Consider the following 16488-nt stretch of genomic DNA (forward strand, 5'->3'; position numbering starts at 1 on the left):
AAACAATATACCGCCCAACCATCCCCTAGGCTGCGACACGCCTTAGAACAGGCCCGCATGGTACACAATGAACTCTATACATCTCAGGCGGAATACGCACTGCAAAAATTGCAAGGCCGCCATTACGAACAAGGGGAAAAAGCAGGTCGCCTCCTAGCGGCGCAGCTCCGACAAAGAGAGGCAGCCTCTGCCATTGCGGCCATAACATCTTCTTCAGGAGCAGTGCTAACTCGCCCACAAGACATTGTAAACGAGTTCGCCAAGTACTACCGACATTTGTACACTCCTGAAACAACGACAGATCAAACACAAATGGAGACATTCCTTGCCGCGGCCAATCTACCCCGTCTGTCTGAGGCAGTTCAGGGCCCTCTTGGACGGTAACATAAGCAAAGAAGAGATAACCCAAGTTATAACAAGCCTCCCCTACCATAAATCACCAGGAGAGGACGGATTCCCTGCGGAATTCTATAAATGGGCTGGGGAGGAGGCAATAACCGCAGTACATGAAGCACTGACGGAAGCATGTCAAGAAGGCTCCCTGGGCGCTCTATCCAATAAAGCCACGATTGTCATCTTGCCTAAGCCAGGGAGAGACCCCCTTCTTTGCGGCAGTTACCGTCCTATCTCCCTTTTGAATGGGGATGTCAAACTCCTAGCCAGTGTTCTAGCAGCGCGGCTCCGCAAGGTGATACCATCATTGATTCACAATACCCAAGTAGGATTTGTACCAGGCCCTACCTCCAGAAATCATATGCAAACTCTTTGCCATACACTGTTAGAATCCATACAATTACCTGACAAAGCCCTAGCCCTGTCCCAAGACGCGGAGAAAGCATTCGACCGCATTGAGTGGCCCTACCTATTCACAACCATGAAGCATTTTGACCTGGGGGAACAATTTATCTCTAAAGTACGTTTATTATATGACCACCCCACAGCACAGGTTAACTGTGGGGGCATCATGTCAGACCCATTCCCTATCGGAAGGGGCACACACCAGGGATGCCCCTTGTCGCCACTTCTATTTTTATTGGCCATGGAACCCCTAGCTGCCACCATACGAAATTCTCACCAAATAAAAGGGATCCATATCACCGGGGGCATATCCAAAATATATCTCTACGCAGACGACATTCTGTTAACAATGTCCGATCTAGAAACCTCGCTCCCAGCACTACTTTCCACTATAGAAGACTTTGCATCCCTATCCGGATATCGGGTAAACTGGGATAAAAGTGAGGCACTACCATTATCCCGCATAACGACGAGGGCAGCGATACATGGCCTTCAATTCAAATGGACCCCGACCCGCCTTAAATATTTAGGAACGTTTATTAACAGAGGTCTAGAACATATGGTCAGGGACAACATAGACCCCCTTATATCTAAAATGAAACAAGACTTTGCCAAATGGTCCCTACTAGGCCTGTCCATGTGGGGCAGGACACAGGCGGTCAGAATGGTCACCTTACCACGCTTCACATACTTGTTAGGCATGCATCCCCTACAGATACCTCTTTCCTCACTCCGATTAATAGACGCATCCATAAGGGCCTTCGTCTGGGGCTCCTCACGCCCAAGACTGAAACCTGCAATAATACTGGCACGACGGCTCTACGGAGGATTAGGACTACCCTCGGTAAAACAATACTCTCTGGCCCTATAACTCTCACAGCTAATATATACGCTTCCGGATATAGCCGATCCACCGCAATGGGTGATCACAGAGAAACTCCTATATGGACAGTATACGGAGATGGGAGGAACATACGCCGACCACGTTCCCTTAACTAACCCCATCCTCAAGGCTACAAACACAGCGTGGTGCAGAGCCCATCGACTACTAGGAGTACACCCCTCCCTGCATACTCAGGCTCCCATAGCAGGGAATAAAAGCATTAAAATAGGAGGGACTATTCTCAGATGGCCCCAATGGTCCGAGGCAGGTATCCACAATATATCTCACATAATAGATGGACATAGCTTCCTCACATTCGCCTCCCTCCAGGAAGAATTCGGTATCCAAAGTAACCAGGAGTGGCGATATCTACAGCTCAAACACTGTATGCGGAGAACATTAGGAACCCCCCCGTGGCTGCTCAAAACCTCACCCATCGTCACCTATCTTCAGAAATGGGGCCGACAAAAAGGCGTCTTGGCTGGCCTCTATGCCGAATTAACTAACCACCTTTACTCTCAGCCTTTACTTGAACGACTACGCTTAAAGTGGCAGGAAATACTAGAGATAACCTACACGGACGAAGAAGGGCCAGACATACTAGAAGCCCTCGACAGGGGCGTACGTGAAGCACGCCTGGAATTTTGCCTATTTAAAATCCTTCAGGGATGGTACTGGACCCCCGTTAAACTCTTCAGGGCAGGGTTGATACCTCACGCGAACTGTTGGAGATGCACAGAGCCATATTGCGACCAACTTCATATTTTATGCCACTGCCCCACGGTACAGTCACTATGGGACGCGGTACGCCTCGCCTTATCGGACTTCATACAGATACCAAAACCGACCCCACCAGCGTTTATGATTCTACATGACATTCGCCCGTATCCCTCCCTATCGCGGGCACATAAACGATTAATCCACATGGCGCTAGCCACGGCCAAAATATGCATACTCCGGCACTGGAGATCTAGCATTGCCCCCACACCCATGGAATGGATGACGGCCATGTATCAAACGGCTACCCATGAACGAGTGATCTATAAACTACAGGACCAAGCAGAACAATTTGAGGAGGTCTGGCGCCCATTCTTGAAGAGACCATGAAGCGGCTGGTGGATGACCAACCGATGATCAATGTTCAATGATCAATGATTAGGGAATATTAATTACCAATCACCCTCTGAGAATCCTAGACTCCGGAAACACATTTAGGGGGTCATTTTGACCCCGGCGGGCGGCGGGCGGCGGTCGCTGCCCGCCTGGAGGGAACCGCCATATGGCCGCTCCGCGGTCGAAAGACCGCGGAGGCCATTCTGGCTTTCCCGCTGGGCTGGCGGGCGACCGCCAGAAGGCCGCCCGCCAGCCCAGCGGGAAACCCCTCCCCACGAGGAAGCCGGCTCCGAATGGAGCCGGCGGAGTGGGCATGTGCGACGGGTGCAGTTTGCACCCGTCGCGTATTTCAGTGTCTGCTAGGCAGACACTGAAATACACAGTAGGGCCCTCTTACGGGGGCCCCTGCCGAACCGCCAGGAACAGGATGGCGGTAGGGGGTGTCAGAATCCCAAGGGCAGCGGTAAACCGGCGGGAGACCGCCGGTTTACCCTTTCTGGCTGCGGCAGAACCGCCGCGGTCAGAATGCCCTTTGGAGCACCGCCGGTCTGTCGGCGGTGCTCCCGTGGCCGGTGACCCTGGCGGTCACCGGCCGCCAGGGTCTGAATCAGGCCCTTAATCTCCTACTGCCCCCTCTCTCTCTCCCTAGCTACGCTATCCTCTCTTCTCTCTCTCTTTTTTCTCTCTCTCTATCAATCCACAGGCCTCTAATTTTGTCACATGCCCGAGACCCTGAACTACCCAACATAGTAATACAAGTCGCTTCCTAACACAAACAAGGACTGAGAAATCAACTCATATAAGACGTAGACACTCTCTAACCGACCTTACCATATCTATCATACATATTATCTACCCCTAGATAATAACTTGCTACAGACGGAGAAGTACAGAACGATCTACTCTTAGGCCTGAACAAGCTAGTCTCAGGATACAAAGACCCCCTGCCTACCTCGAGTCTCTTCATTCTACATTCCCCCGCGATTACCCTTCCTCTTTCTCCCTCTTTCTTTCCCTTCTCTCCCCCTCCCCATTTCATATGACTATTTTGTCTCTCCCCTATACCAAGACCAACCCCTCCTACACAACCCTATCCTCGCTCCCCCTCCCCTTACCACCCCCCCACCTGTTTTCCACTCTTCTTCAAAATAAGGGTACACAACTCAACTATGCAACTGGGAATTTTTACTTACCTGACAGTACATGTATATATGCTTACAATGGAAATAATTGTGGTAAACGAACAAAAACAATGTTTTGAAATCTAAACAGTTTGTTTATATGCTGCATGTACCGCCTTATATATTCTTAATAAAACTATTAAAACTTAAAAAAATAAAATAAAAATAAATTCCAGATCTGTTAAGAGACCCCTGTCTCTCCAAAAAACATAGGGGGTTATTCTAACTTTGGAGGAGTGTTAATTTGTCCCAAATGTGACGGTAAAGTGACGGATATACCACCAGCCGTATTACGAGTTCCATAGGATATAATGGACTCGTAATACGGCTGGTGGTAAATCCGTCACTTTTCCGTCACTTTTGGGACGGATTAACACCTCCTCCAAAGTTAGATTAACCCCCTATGGCCCTCATTCTGACCTTGGCGGTCTTTTCGCAAGACCGCTGAGTTACCGCCGCGGTGAAGACCGCCGACCGCGGCGGTGTGCCGCTGTGCGCATTCTGACCGCTGGGAGCGTTCCGCCGGAAAACCGCCAGCAGCCACACTGGCGGTCGGCGGGAAAGTGGAGACTGGTCAACCTCCACCGCCACGCCAGCAGAACACCGCCCACAGAATTACGACCCACATTTCCGTGTGGCGGTCTTCTGTTGGCGGTCTTCTGTTGGCGGTCACGTCCCTATGGCTCCCGTCGCCTCCCGGAGGACCAACGCACAAGGTAAGTTGATCGTCCGTGAGGGGAGGGGGTGGGGGGGTGTTGTGTGATGTGGGCGTGCATGGGGGTGTGCGTGTGAGTGTGTAGAGGGGGTGTGTGAGTGCGTGTATGCGGGCGGGGGGTGCTGCTGTGTCTATGGGTAATGTGTGCTGTTCGGCAGGTGTGCATGTCGGCATGTATGTGTGCGGGTATGTGTCCCCGTTGTGTATGTGTGTGTAGGGGGTGTGTATATGTGCATGTTGGGGGTGTGTGCATGTCGGGGTACATGTATGTGCATGTCGGGGTGGGGGTGGGGAGGGGGTTCGTACCACCTCTGGGGGGTGGCAGGGGGGTGGAGGGGGTGGGGGGAGGACTCGGGTGGGTAGTGGGGGGTGGGGGAGACCCCTATCAGTGCCAGGGAAGGAATTCCCTGGCCCCGATAGTGCTTACCGCCATGGTTCGCACGGCGGTTCCCGCCGCAAGAAACCGCGGCGGTAGGCAGGGTCATAATACCCTTGGCGGTCTTGGGACGACCGCCGGGCCTGAGTGCGCAAACTCCAGCCCCGCGGTCATGACCGCCGTGGCGGTCGGAGTGGAGAAGTAGCGGTCGGTCACGGCGGGGACCGCCGCGGTCAGAATGCCATTTTTAATACCGCCGGTCTGTTCGCGGTCCGACCGCCGTCTCTCCGCCGACCGCCAGGGTCAGAATGAGGGCCTATGTCTTTAGTGATCCTATCAATGGGGCTGCTATAGAGTTTACAGTAGGCCGCTTGATCTAGAAGTTGCCTATCTATCTCCCCACTGTAATCCTTGCGGTTCATGATGACGATATTGTCACCTTTGTCAGCTTCTTTTATTACCAAGGGGGTCATTCTGACCGCGGCGGACGGCGCTCTCCGCCCGCCACGCGGTTCCCGCCGAAAGACCGCTCCGCGGTCAAAAGACCGCGGCGGTCATTCTGGCTTTCCCACTGGGCTGGCGGGCGACCGCCGAAAGTCCGCCCGCCAGCCCAGCGGGAAACACCCTTCCCACGAGGACGCCGGCTCAGAATTGAGCCGGCGGTGTGGGAAGGTGCGGCGGGTGCAGTTGCACCCGTCGCGAATTTCAGTGTCTGCTAGGCAGACACTGAAATTCTTTTTGGGGCCCTCTTACGGGGGCCCCGCTGCACCCCCTACCGCCATCCTGTTCCCGGCGGGAGAACCGCCAGGAACTGGATGGCGGTTGGGGGTGTCAGAATCCCCATGGCGGCGGAGCACGCTCCGCCGCCATGGAGGATTCTCAAGGGCAGCGGAAAGTCGGCGGGACACCGCCGACTTTCCGTTTCTGGCCGCGGCTGAACCGCCGCGGTCAGAATGCCCAGCGGTGCACCGCCAGCCTGTTGGCGGTGCTACCGCCGACCTCCGCCATGGCGGTAATTACCGCCAGGGTCAGAAGGACCCCCCAAGTCTTTATTTAGGTCAAGGGAACACAAAGCTTCGTGCTCCTGTGGACTCAAATTATGTGACCATGTTTTGCGCCCAAAGGAATATTGATTTTCCAATTGGTAAAGATCTTCACCAACTAATTTATACTTTGTTAGCGCCGCATTTGCGCCTCTTTTTGACGCAAAAACGGCGCAAACTTGCAAAATCCAATTGTATTTTGCAAGTTTGCGCCGTTTTTGCGTCAAAAAGCGACGTAAATGCGGCACTAAAAATGTATAAATATGGGCCTTAGTCACTAATTTGTAAAATACATCAATTGAATTATCAGATGGAAGAATTGGTGTGTACCTAGAGCGCGGTTTAAAACCACTATTACAGATTGCTGGGGTAGTAATCCCCAAATCTACTAGAATGTCATCGCAAGTTGGTACAACATCATCCTTATCTGTGTCATCTAGGGAAAGTAAAGTCTGAATGCCTCTTACGTCGCCAATAGACAGATCGCATGAACCTGCATCATGCCTATTGGCCTGATTGAGTGGTTGCTAATGTTTAAAATGTTTCAGTAGTTTACATTTGCGTACAAATTTGAACAGATCAATGTGCATCTCAGTGAAGTCCGGAAAAGACACTGGTACAAAGCCTAAGCCCTTCTTAAGGACATTTATTTGTCCGTCTTCAAGTGCTGTGTCTGATAAGTTCATGACGCATAGGTCGTCCCTATGCGAGGTGTGATTCTCTAGTTCTTCATATTGCATGCAACTGATCTTGTGGTTACTCCAGTTTTGTTTATTGCTGATTCTGGCACCTTTTCTCTTCCCCCTTCTGGTTCTCTTGGGTATGTAGTCAGTGCGACTCTGTTGTATTTTTTGCCTCTTCGGAACCTTTCCATTTCCAACAAAAAAGTAGATTTGTTGTTAATGGTGGTTCTTTGTTCTTGTAAAGAGCTGCTGGCTTCCTCGCTAGTGATGCTCGAGCAGCTGGATAGATCAGTATCGCTGGTACTGATATTGGATACAATAGGTGCCACTTGTTGTAATGTTCTATTATGCTGTCTATCCATGTTCATGTTGTCAAATTTGTGGGCATAAGTAAAAACCCGGCCTGTGACGTAGCCATTGGCATCACGTCTTAAATTACACATTTTCTTTTCTTTTATGCATATATGTTTCTGGAGTATATCTTTTAAGATGTTATAGTTTTTGGCTATTGCTTCCTTGAGATTGGTGTCTTTGATCTCTTTTTCTAAAGCCTCAATATCTACAAGTAGTCATTCCCTCTTTTCTCTACCATCCCTGATTATTATGTCCATAATTCCAAAAGAGGATGTTATCAACAGCTGTTCCCATTCTTGTAACAATGTGGCGTTGAGATCCCAAAATGATGGGAAGAGTATAACTCGAAGTCCCCTCGGAAATTGTTTGATCTGCAGGTATCTTTCTAGGATGGTGAAATCCCACCATCTTGAGAGCTCTTGTTTTTTCATCCGTTCCAGTCTTACAAATTTCATTTTCAACCCCTCTTTTTTGATACTGGTGTCTTTATCAAGTATAGCTACATTTGGACTGGTGCTAATTAATTCCTCTAGTAGGGCCTTTCTATTATTATTAAAAGTTTACATTTTAGAACTTCATATACATGTGTAAATCATCAACACAAAGAAACATATAACCAGATTTGCAGACACTGTGCAGCAAATATCCTGAAGCTTGGAGTGCGTCACCGTACAGAAAGTATAAACATACAAATAACAACAAACAGTGTAAAGATGGTGCGCACTTCCTAGGTTTTAAGCTAGCATGTAAATAGAAAGTCCATGGTGATAAAGTCTCTCTTGAAGGACGGAGTGCCCGAGTGGTTTGTCACCCAGCCACAGGGTGCGAAGCTTGTCGCCTGAAAAGGCCACAGTCCGTGTATAAGAAGAAAAGAAACCACAGCACATCACAGGTGTGTGAAAATGTCACTTTCTTCCTCTATGTCATCTCGGAAAAACAGATCCCTTGTTTCAGTAAGGCAGAAGTCAGTTTGATGTCAAAGAGCCAATATATTCAGAAAACAACAGCCGACACGTGTTTCTTCAAACCTGACTTTTTCAAGGCTGTGGACATATACAGATGGAGTACATGAATTACAAATATTCCTGATGTCAACAAAAAAGAAAAAGATATATATGAAGTTGCCAAGTGTGATCTAAGGTAGAGACAAGGATTAGTGAAGAAAGAGAGAGACCCAGTATCTTATTTGTGTTACCAATAAAATTAAAGCCCTTCGGTGACCCGTGTGAAATTAGAAACATACCTAGAGCTGGTATGTGGATAAATATGCCTAAAGAAATGCCGCTAGCAATATAAGAAATGTGCATTAGCAGATAGTAAGACAATGAAGTAATCAAGAACCAGAATGTAGGAAGAGAAACAAGACAAAAGAAACCAGTAAAAAAAACAGAGTTCATTCCTTACGTTTTAAATTTCAACCAGATTCCATGTGCAATTAATATAGTAAAAAGGAAAATTATATCTAAAGGGATGTGAGGGGAGGGGACATAGATACATGCAAAGAAGAGATGCAGACATACCTCCAACTTTTCAAATTATCAGATTGCGTAGTGAATATCCGAGGTCAATGAGGTTTGCAAGATAGCATGGCATGAGTTAAATAGATTTCTGCTACAATACCAATTAGACGCATACCATCAAACATTTCATGAACTGTAATACCAATTTCATAATATATTGCATTATATGTACCTGTAATAAAATTTATGTTGGTAGTACCATCAGACCTTTCAAAGAAAGAATACAGGAGCACATCAGGCCAATTAGAAACAACAACACTGACTACCCCTTTGCAGTACATTATAACTTGGAACATCAGCTACAAGAAAGACTAGACATACACACACATGGCATCGCCACTGTGGGCAGCTGCACAAGGTGGGGCAACAAGACTCTCCGGCTCAGACAACTTGGAAGTAGATGGATTATCAAATTAAGTGCAGTTGAGGAAAGTCTTAATTCAGACAAAGACCTACACGTTTTTCTGTAGGTACATTACCCCACTCTGAATTGCCATCATTATTGTAAAAACTTTTTCTTCATTACCTTTACAAGGTTTGATCTGTTACAACTTGGTATATTGTACTTTGTGTCTCTGTGACCTTCCAATAATGTTGTCTTGATGTCTTACTCAATAGTAATATTGTTGTCAAATATGTCCTATTCAATATATGTGACCGTTTTTGTCTTTTCTTCAAAATAGTTCATGAAAATGTTTTGTATCCATATATGGGCACACTCACATTTTTGGTAACAAGATGGGATGTCTTAGGGGGTCATTCTGACCTCGGCGGTAAAAGGCTCTTACCGCCGGTCAGAAGACCGCCATCATACCGCCGCGGCCGCGGTTTACCGCCACGGTCATTCTGACCCACAACTGCCAAACCGCCAAAAACCCGACATCCACTGAAGGCCGCCTCATCAGCGGTCAGCGATAAACTGGAGATGACCAAACCTCCACCGTCACGCCAACACAAACACGCCCATGCCATTATGACCCACGAATCCACGCAGTGGTCTTTTAACCGCGGTATTCCATTGGCGGTACACACCGCCGAGGTCAAAATACACACACATTTCCAAAACACAACCACATTGGACAATTCTAAATACACACACCTGATACACATACAAACAACACTCCCACACACCCATCACTATATAAAACACACACCCACAACACCCACAACCCCCCACAAATCGAAATTCAGAGACAAGGCGCAATACACAGAGAGAGAGCACAGGGAATGCAAAGCACAACACACACAGGAACCCAACATCATCACCCACACCACATCTACGCACAAAACACCACACACCACCACACTCATCACCACAAACACCACCCCACACCTCATCCACACCACCCCATGGCACCCCAAAGACACCCCAGGTTCTCGGACCAAGAACTCAGGGTCATGGTGGAGGAAATAATGAGGGTAGAGCCCCAGCTCTTCGGCACACAGGTGCAGCACACCACAATAGCCAGGAAGGCGGAGCTATGGCAAAGGATCGTCGACAGGGTCAACGCTGTGGGACAGCATCCCAGAAATCGGGAAGACATCCGAAAGCGCTGGAACGACCTACGGGGGAAGGTGCGCTCGATGGTGTCAAGACACAACATTGCTGTGCAGAAGACTGGCGGCGGACCCCCACCCACTCCACCCGAATTCACAGCATGGGAGCAAGAGGTCTTGAACATCCTGCATCCTGAGGGCCTCGCTGGAGTAGGCGGAGGAATGGACTCTGGTAAGTCTAATCTCAACTACTTCACCCCCCCCAACCACCAGCATGCCAAACCACACCCCCACCCTCGCCCCCAACCCCCCAGCACACATCCTCCCTGTTAATGTCTCACCAGCACAACCCACCCAACCCAACACCAACCCCTGAATGCCAACACAAACCATGGACACCCATCACCTAAGCATGACCACTGCACATACCCATCCCCCCCCAAACCACCCTCACAACTCCTCCCACAAGGAACTGCCAGCACTGGGGGACAAGGGCACCCACAAATCGCACGCCATGGCACACACAATAGCAATAACCATACTCTTTTACCCCTGCAGGGCCCGAACGCCAACACACCGACCAGGAGGGTCCAGATTTGTCCATCCCACCCCCAGAACAGGCCCCCAGTGATGACAGCAGCTCTGTCGACCTAGAACCTGATGACCAGCCCGGACCATCGGGGACCTCTGGACAGTCTGTTACCCTCAGTCAGCCACAGGCCACAGCAGACCTACCCCCCTCTGGAAACACCAGCACAGCACCCACCCAGCGGGCCCATGCTTCTGTCTCCAGGACAGGTCAAGCAGCGGTGTGTCTACCAGTACAGGGCACCCAGGATAACCCACAACCTCAACAACAACAGGGACCTGGGGGCAGTGGTAGTGGGCACACCGGCCAGGGGACAGAGGCCCAGGAACAAAGGGGAACTGGGAGGGCTGCTGTGCGACAGAGGGAGGACAGGCCTAGGGAACCCACTGTCCAAGAGGCCCTCACCACCATCATGGGAGCGTACCACCACTCCCAAGAGACGATGGCGACGGTCCTAGCCAGGTTGCAGGAGATCCTGCTTCTGCATGAGCAACAGAATATGGGGTTCCGGGAAGAACTGCGCAGCATCAGTTCCGCAATGGGTACAATGGTGGTGGCACTTAACCAGATTGTCACAACTTTGCGGGACCATGTGGCCCCCCAAAGGGCCCCTGCCACTAGCATGGAGGAAGAACAGCCCACCACCTCCGCCGGCGCTAGTGGTCAGGATGCCCCGACACAACAGCAACGGCCCACCCGGACCCCACCCCCTGCAGAACAAGAACCACCCCGCAAGAAAGGCCTGAGATCTAGGAAGAAGACAGAGTAGGATGTCCAGCCCCCCGCCATGCACGGAATCCCCCGGATGTCATCGTACTGTCCCACTTGTTCACCCTGTCCAACCTTGAACTGCCCCTGCTCCACCTTCCACAGGCATATGGACAATGGACCTGTAGGAACGACAGTCTGGACACTGCCATGGACATGCCTCCACCATCACCCATCACCCTTTTTGAACTATACACATATTTTTCTACTTCAATAAACACAATTATTGCACAAAAACCAACTGGATTCTGCTATCTATTTATTTAAACCAAATGTATTCGAGATAACCAACAAAACATTTCTATTAACATTGTGATGACAACATACCAGTGTCACACAGCGGTAGTCGATGGGGAAAAAAACCAGAGGGCACTCGGTGGGGATCAGATCACTGAAATAGGAAGTGAAATACACAACTAAGTTAACATACATTGGGGTGAAAGGTCAGACAGTAGAGAGCCTCTACAGTTACAGATATAATACAATGCAGGAGTAGATTCTTACCTGTGTGTCACTGGAAATACTGCAGTATGACTCTGTCCCTGTTGTCTGTGTCGTCCTCTTCGTCTTCCTCCTCTTCACTCTCCGCAGGCTCCACAGCGGCCACAACACCACCATCTGGACCATCCTCCTGCAGGAAAGGCACCTGGCGTCGCAAAGCCAGGTTGTGAAGCATGCAGCAGGCCACGATGATATGACACACCTTCTTTGGTGAGTAAATTAGGGATCCACCAGTCATATGCAGGCACCTAAACCTGGCCTTCAGGAGGCCGAAGGTCCGCTCAATCACCCTCCTAGTACGCCCATGGGCCTCATTGTACCATTCCTCTGCCCTGGTCCGGGGATTCCTCACTGGGGTCAATAGCCAAGGCAGGTTGGAGTAACCTGAGTCACCAATTAGCCACACATGCTGTCTCTGTAGCTGTTCCATCACATAAGGGATGCTGCTATTTCGCATGATGTACGCGTCATGCACTGACCCTGGGAACTTGGCATTTAAATGGGAGATGTACTGGTCAGCCAAACAGACCACCTGGACATTCATCGAATTATAATTTTTTCTGTTCCTGTACACCTGTTCATTGTCTTTTGGGGGAACCAAAGCCACATGGGTCCCATCAATGGCACCAATGATATTGGGAATGTGTCCAAGGGCATAGAAATCACCCTTCACTGTAGGCAAGTCACCCACCTCAGGGAAAATGATGTAGCTCCGCATGTATTTCATCAGGGCAGACAACACTCTGGACAACACCTTTGAAAACATAGGCTGAGACATCCCTGATGAAATGGCCACTGTAGTTTGAAATGATCCACTGGCAAAAAAATGCAGTACTGACAGCACCTGCACTAGAGGCGGAATCCCTGTGGGTTGGCGGATGGGTGACATCAGGTCTGGCTCCAGCTGGGCACACAGTTCCTCTATAGTGGCACGGTTGAGTCTGTAGGTGAGTATGACGTGTCTTTCTTCCATTGTCGACAGGTCCACCAGCGGTCTGTACATGGGAAGATTCCTCCGTCTCCTCGCAAGTCCCACCGGACGGTGCCTAGGAAGGACAACATGGAGCACAGAGTCAAGCAACCCACAGGTAAGTGCCCACAGCATGCACAGTACACAAATCTCTCGGGATTGAATGGCCAGTATGAATGTCGGTGCAAGGCCTAGCCATGTGTGACGCAGTAGGAATTAAGCCATGTGGGCCCTTGAAATGGCGGCTGCCTGACCTGTGAAGTGTGACAATGTGAAGTGAGGTCATTGCGCTGGCGTGGCACACCGTGGCGGTAGGCGGTCGCAGTCCGCGGCGCAGAGCCGCATTGGCAACATTGAACCCTATGGGTTTCATGAGCCAATGGTGGTGAGCGCCGGCGGTCGCGGTACGCACCGCCGCGGTACGCACCGCCGCGGCCGTAACCGCCATTTTCTCTATGCTTAATCACACGAGACCTGAGCATCCACAGGAGAGGACCTATACTGCAAGTGCTGCTGTGACCTCGGTCTGGAAGTGACAATGGCTGCTGCGACTGGGGAAAGGGCCCCCGCCTTCAGTTCCGAGGAGTTGGAGAAGCTCGTGGACGGGGTCCTCCCCCAGTATGCGCTACTCTATGGTCCTCCAGACCAACAGGTGAGTACACGGGGGACAATGCATATTGCCCAATGCCTGGGTTGAGTGGGGAGGATGTACGATGGAGGGGAGGGCAGCGAATGACGAATGCATGGCACGACAGATGAGAGCATGTGCCACATGGCAAGGTTGGGGAGGGGGGGCCACTCACATCGAGCATGCAGAAAAGTGATGATGTTTCTCTTCCCCCCTTGTACATGTCACATAGGTCAGCGCCGATCCGAAGATCGACATTTGGCGTGCCATCGCCAAGGACGTCCGGGCCCTGGGGGTCCACAACAGAAGGGGCATCCACTGCCGCAAGAGGTGGGCGGACATCCGCCGCGGGAGCAGGAAGACCGCCGAGGCTCTGCTGGGGATGGCCTCCCAACCTAGGAGGGGTGCCAGTCGGACCTTGACCCCCCTGATGTCCCGGATCCTGGTGGTGGCCTACCCCGATTTAGATGGGCGCTTGAGGACATCACAGCAGACACAAGGGGGTGAGTACAAGCACATTCAGCTATTTTGCGCGCAGTGGAGTTGCCTGGGTGGGGGAGGAGTGCTGTGGGTATCTCTAGGCCAAGGCGATTTCTGTAGGATAGGCCCATCCGTGAGCTATGGTCCTGTGCCCTCGCCCCCCACCTCTGTAGGGTGCCTAGTGACGCGATTCATGGACCAGTGTATACTGTGTGGGCAGTTGTCGCCCATAGGCTTTTAGGGCATGTCCCAGTGAATGAGTAGTGTACCCCAAGTGCGCAGCGTAGTGCAGGGGGCTTCTGTGTCTGTCCTCTCCGCCAACGGTGTTCCCAATGCATGCACTCAACCTGTCTTTATGTTTTCCACCCCCCCAATTTCTTAGTTTTTCTGTGAATGTGTGCATTGGCATCATCAGGCGGAGGAGAAGTGGCATCGGCGCAAGAGGGAGCTGCATCTCACATGGCCCCAGAGGGCCATGCAACAGACTCCGACATGACCAGTGAGACGGAGGGCGAGGGGGGCTCCACGACGGGGACCCGTGGAGACGTCAGCGACACCGACACGTCCTCAGAAGGGAGCTCCCTTGCTGTGGCGGCCACATCCGTGCCCACCGATCCTACAGGTACAGCCGCCACCCAGCGCACCAGCTCCGCCCTCCCAGCAGCCCCTCGGCCTTCGGCCCGTTCCCGCAAGGCCAGGAAGCCGGCCATCTCCTTCGCCCCAGGCACCTCAGGCCCTGCCCCAGTCACCCCTGCTGCCCTCAGTGAGGAGGTCATTGACCTCCTGAGGACCATCATTGTTGGGCAGTCTACCCTTCTGAATGCCATCCAGGGTGTGGAGAGGGAGGTGCATCAAAGCAATGCATACCTGGAGGGCCTTCATTCGGGTCAGGCTGCCCATCAACGATCGTTCAACGCTCTGGCCTCAGCACTGACGGCAGCCATTGTCCCTGTCTCCAGCCTCCCTCTTCTGACTTCCTCCACCCAGTCCCACTCCCCTGTTCCTCTGCCTAGCCCATCCACACCTGCAGACCAGCCTGCACACACCTCAACACCCAAGGGCAGCTCATCCAAACATAAGCACCACAGAACACACAAGCATTCACCCAAGCAACATCCAGATGCAGACATGCCAACAGTCACTACCTCCTCTGTGTCCCCCACCTCCTCGTCTCCCTCCTCCCTCCCTGTGACGTCTCCACACACACCTGCAAGCACACCACCATCAGCCATTGCACCCATCACCAGCAGACCCTCCAGACCAGTCCGCACACGTGCAGTCACCACCCCCACTGTGTCCTCTCCCACTGTGTCTGTCACCCCCGCTTCCCAACCACACAAACGCAGGCAGGCACCCAAACAACAGCCATCCACCTCACGTCAGCCTCCAGCCCAAGCACCTGCACCCAATGACAGCACACTTGACTCTCCGACAACCACATCCTCTTCCTCCACTCCCATACCCACTCCAGCTACCCTTTCCATGGCTCCAAAGAAATTTTTCCTCTCTAAACTTGACCTCTTTTCCTCACCTGACCCACCCCCTCCGTCCCGTAAGAGTTCCACAAACACCTCAGCCACCACCAGCCCAGCAACTCCCAAGCACGTCGTGCCTGGTTTTTGGAGTCCGCCCTTTCATTGGTCTGGGACATCGACCAGCAGCAAAGGCACAGCCAGCCCCCCCCCTGGGAAGAGGAGCAAAAAACTCAAGGGCAGGCGCGACAGGCCTGATACGCCTGCCCTCAAGGAGGGTAGCCTTGCACCGTCACCTGCCACATCGGGTAAGGGAGCCAAGGGCCACGGACAGTCTGCCAAGGAGGGCAAGGGTAGCAAGGAGCAAAAGGCAGGGAGCAGCCGACCTGGCCATGAGGGCCCCACCAGCCCCATTCCAGGGGTATCGGAGGAGACCCAGGGCCACAGGGCTCCATCAGAGGAGGGCCCCGCAACGGAAAGGTCTGATGCAGACTGAGCGGCAAGTATTGGCCAGGTGTGGTTCACTGGAAACACAAGACAGGCACCGCTGAACAGGGCCCCGCCGTGAGGAGCACCGCTGAACAGGGCACCGCCAAGACAGGCACCGCTGAACAGGGCCCCGCCAAGACAGGCACCGCTGAACAGGGCCCCGCCGTGAGGAGCACCGCTGAACAGGGCACCGCCAAGACAGGCACCGCTGAACAGGGCCCCGCCGTGAGAAGCACCGCTGAACAGGGCCCCGCCAAGACAGGCACCGCTGAACAGGGCCCCGCCGTGAGGAGCACCGCTGAACAGGGCACCGCCAAGACAGGCACCGCTGAACAGGGCCCCGCCAAGACAGGCACCGCTGAACAGGGCCCCGCCGTGAGAAGCACCGCTGAACAGGGCCCCGCCAAGACAGGCACCGCTGAACAGGG

This window comes from Pleurodeles waltl, chromosome 3_1, assembly GCF_031143425.1.
Source record: "Pleurodeles waltl isolate 20211129_DDA chromosome 3_1, aPleWal1.hap1.20221129, whole genome shotgun sequence".
Classification (NCBI taxonomy): Eukaryota; Metazoa; Chordata; class Amphibia; order Caudata; family Salamandridae; genus Pleurodeles; species Pleurodeles waltl.